Source organism: Gobius niger, assembly GCF_951799975.1.
Source record: "Gobius niger genome assembly, chromosome: 3".
Lineage (NCBI taxonomy): Eukaryota > Metazoa > Chordata > Actinopteri > Gobiiformes > Gobiidae > Gobius > Gobius niger.
Window position 1 is genome coordinate 40,980,813 of NC_136854.1, and position 4,606 is coordinate 40,985,418.

Genomic DNA, 4,606 nt, shown 5'->3' on the forward strand with positions numbered 1-4,606 from the left:
TGTTGCACCGAGAAAAAATCCTAGTTTGTGAACCTGTTCTCAAAACATGGCAATTAAAAGCGATTCTGATTAAAATAACATGTTAAAAGTCAATGCATCACAGGAATTATTTTTGGAAAACTGTCAGAAGAGGCACATAAGGTTCTGATATTTGAACATACTATACAATATAAGTACATGCTTCTCCATTCGACAAGAAATATAGCCACAGTTTTCAATACAATGTCTTTATTTTAAGAGCGTCGGGACAATAAGGGCAGTAGAGTTGGCCTGTCACTGTCAGAAAAACTGCTGCACAATAACACTTTAATTTAGAGAATCAATCTAATATTTGTCACATGTTTTGATGTGTGTGGTTTTAGCTCATGATAAACGTCTGAAATCAGTGTCAAAGGATCAAGAATGCTGAGATTTTGCTGGTAGCTTATAGTGCAAGTTCTCTGAATATTTCACATTTGTTTAAACAAGGGGAAAAGTACACACAGTACATACATGGACTGTTAGTGTATGGTTACATACTGGGCATGCAAACAGGACTCCATTCAATAGTTCCTTCATTGTCTTCAACTGTAAAGTGCAATTCAAAAAATATGTTGAAGTTCATTCCTTAAACGACACATTCACTTTCAAAATAATCATTTACAACCGTTTAAAATTCTAAATATACAAAACAGGAAACTAAAACAGAATCTTTTAAGTGTATATAAATAGAATACAAACATTATTCTTCTTGCTACTTGCTCACAGTTCAGTATTTGGGGGTGACAGTGTGGATTTCGTGCCAATAACTATGAAAGAGGAGCGTAATGAGCGTTTTAATGGAGGAACTAAACAGCCACTGCTCAAGAGAATGTACCAACACTGCAGGGAAAGCTCTGGTGGCCCACACAGTCAGCAGTTCTTCATTTTAAAGGTCCTATATCATGCTATTTTAGCCATTCCAAAGTTAAGTACAGGCATGTATATGATATATTGTACCTCTACCATTATGGAGCACTCATTTCTGTGATATATAAGTGTTTTCTGGAGGTATTTTTCAAACCCGGAAGACAAAACGCTTCGATTCAGTTAACTCCGCCCCCTCTCTCCGCACATACTTTACCGTACTATAAATAAACAACAATAAGTGAGGTTACTTCACGATGCAGTTATACGGAGTTGACATCTGCAACACAGCTTGATAAATGGCTAACACACATGCTAATATGCTAACACGCGCTTGGATTGACTCACCGCTCTGGTCCATCGCTGTTTACATTATGGGACTTGCGTTGGTTATAAAAGTTAATCCACTTTGGTTCTGGCGAAGGTTCACCAAACATCCATCAGAGACAGTCACAGAAAAACACCATTTTGGTGATTGTCGCTGAATCCCGGAGAAAAAAACAACTTCTGATGAGTGGCCTCTGCTTGAAAAAGATTGAATAAAGTCCTCGTAGCCAAACGCGCTTCTTTTTCTCCGTCCGTGACATTATCGTTAGGTAAGAATAAAGAACAGGTGTGTCCAGAATAGGTTATAACGAGCTCCATCTTCAGCTGCAGCGCAAACATGACTGATCTGTTCAGACGCGATGTGTTTGTTTTGGCCTCAGCTGACCTGGAAGCACCTCGGGCACATCCTTTCTTTTTTTTTTTCCTTCACTTTTTTTTTCTCTTTGTTTCTCTCTTACAACAGAAATAATGAAAAAGCTGTTTTACAAATTAAAATCAGGCTGTAAGACATTGCTTTACAGACGTCGAGCACTTCCGTTCCGCTGTTACGACACAACTGAACAGGTCAGTCGTTCACCAGGAGAGGGCGGAGCCTCAGAGAGCAGGATTCAGGAGGATTACTGAGAGCTGCGTGAATGAAGCCGCAAACCACTCTGGGGGTGTTTTTGATAAGGAAATAGCATAACAACATGGCTAAAAGCTCTAAAAAGTCGATTTTGCATGATATAGGACCTTTAAGCCTGGTCATGACTTTATAAGAAGCAAATATCAGGACTATTAAAGACTTCTAAAGTAGTTTGACACGTGGATGTTCTTATTTCATCGAGATGAGACGCACATGATTTCCTGTTGGCTCTTGTTTTCACCTCAGTGGGCGAGATTGAGAGACTGAGCAGGACAGTGAGCACAGATGGCACCCGGATGCAACATGTGCCGGTGTCTCTACTCTGAATATCTTTAAAGGCTCCTCACAATAGATTTAGCTTTTGATTGTTTTAGGCAGCGATTCTCAACTGGTGTCTGGACCCAACACTCCTTACAAAATAAATCTTGCTTTAATAATGGGCCTGGTGTTTTCTCCTGGACTTAAACAGCGGTGATTATTGACCTTCAGAACAACCAGAGAAACACATGGTCCGTCCACATCAAAGCAAACATGGACGTACGAAGAAACAAAAGAAACAAACGAAGAAAAACACACGGAAACTGAGGAACAGCACAGACTTCATCAGAACACCGAATGACAAAGGATATTCGAGAAACTTCTGAATTTAAGGATGTGGAGCTGACCCCTCATGAAACACAAATTAATATGATGTAAATATGTTTTTAAGTTTGTGCTGTAAAAAATATTGATGATTCTGTTTTGCTGCATGTGTTGACGTGCACAGATGACATATCCTGGCAAAAAACCTAAGGCCGGATTTATGCAGGGGCTTACAGGGGCTAAGCCCAGGGGCCCAGCAGGCTGAGGGGCCCTGGGCTTACAGAGAAAAGGAGACTTCCATCTCTCTTTGCAGACTCCCTCACATGTACGGCTTAATCAGACGCCTTTGTAGCCGAGACTAAACCAGGTCTAAACCAGGAATAAACCAGGACTTAACCAGGTCTGAGCCATTATCTTTGAGTTGACACTGGGAAAACACGTGTACCTATTGGTCTGTTAAAATGCACAAAAAAAATCACCATTAAAATAAAAATATCTCTGTGGGAGGACCCCCATATCCCCCCTTTTAAATGAGTCCCCCCACCAGTCTGGCAGGAGCAAAGGTTCTTCCGTGAGCGCCACGGAGCTCAAAGTGGGGTCATTATGTTTATCTGTTTAAACGAGTCATATGTTTAAGAAGTTGTGGATGTTCAAATTTTTGTCGAGAGAGAGAAATCAAACATACAGTATGTGGGGGGCCTGAAAAAACGTTAGCCCCGGGGCCCATTTTACTTAAATCCGGCCCTGATAAAACCAGACTGGCTTTATTTATGTATTTATGAATACATGTAAAGACAGTCTGGAATTGTGGTAATAGGACGCAATTTCCAAATCGAGACTGGAGGCGGGGCTAAGGATCGCAGTTTGAACTAGAGCGAACCAACAAAAAGCTTTTTTGCATTTACGTCCTACATCAGGGGTAGGCAAGTTTTCTTTTTATTTTAACCAGACCGAGGGCCGAAGCCGCTGATTATTAGCCCCAAGTAAAGCACAACACCGGAAAAACTTAAATGAGATAAATGACTTAAAATTGCTTGAATTAAAGTTCTTCTATGTTGAATTTGGTTTGAACTAATCCAAGATAGAGGTTTTATCTCATCTAAGACCAGACCTAATCTACTCAAACCTTAGGTTTAATCTCTTAATTTTATGTCATTATTCTTTTTGCGCTTCTTTCAAATGTCAGTATTGCACATAATATATGAGCTCATTGGGTGTATTGACAGTATTTCTACCTTGTTTTCTCCCACTTAACTCTAATAATATTAAAAGTACTCTCTGATTTATATAATACTGTAAATAATAATTTCTCAAAATCATCTTGAGGGCCAGAGGTTCTGTGCTGGAGGGCCAGATTTGGCACACGGGCCTGACGTTGCCTCGCCCTGTCCTACACCATGATGTTTGTCGTCCACACGTGCAGTCGAGTAAATGTTCCGGTCAAAGTCCTCAGAGCAGCTTCTTACTGTGGCTTTAAGGACAAGTCCAGCTCATTTAAAACAGAACAAAGAGCACTGGTGAAAGACCGTTGTGTTGCATCTTCACTGTTTTGGTTACAGGAGGAGCACTGGCTTATGGGAAATCCTAGATGATGCACCGCTAACTCCCGCCTCCCGTGCTATGATTGGCTCGTCTTGGTTTTGCCGGAGTCTGCGAGATTCAAATCCCACAATTCCAGACTGTGTCTCCATGTGTCTCTGAACATGGAGGATCAGTCCGGCTCCAGGTGGTGCCAGGCCATCGATGACACGCATGAACTGTAGCATCACAAACAAAAATCTTTCTGGCACAAAACAGCAAGTATGTAACACAAAATGCACCTCCACCGGCACAAACAAATAATGTTTAGAGCACAAACGCAGCTCAAACAATTGACATAGTTTATATATAAAACTGCATTTGATGAGGGGCCAACTTCACAAAGATATGCATTATATAAGCGTCTGTGAAAGCCAATGAAACTTGAGGGAGAAACGATTTGCAGCGACACATCCCAGATCACTTGGCTACGTATTAGCTTGCTTTCCACTATTGCTAAAAACATGTACAACGGGGTCTCCTCTAGGGCCTGGACTCCCCTGAAAAAGATTCTGAAATCACAGTGGGACCTTACGAATAAAGGTTTCTAATAAAGGTCAGATATGTAACGGACAGTACACTCTAAGTATCATGAGCTGCTTTGATTAC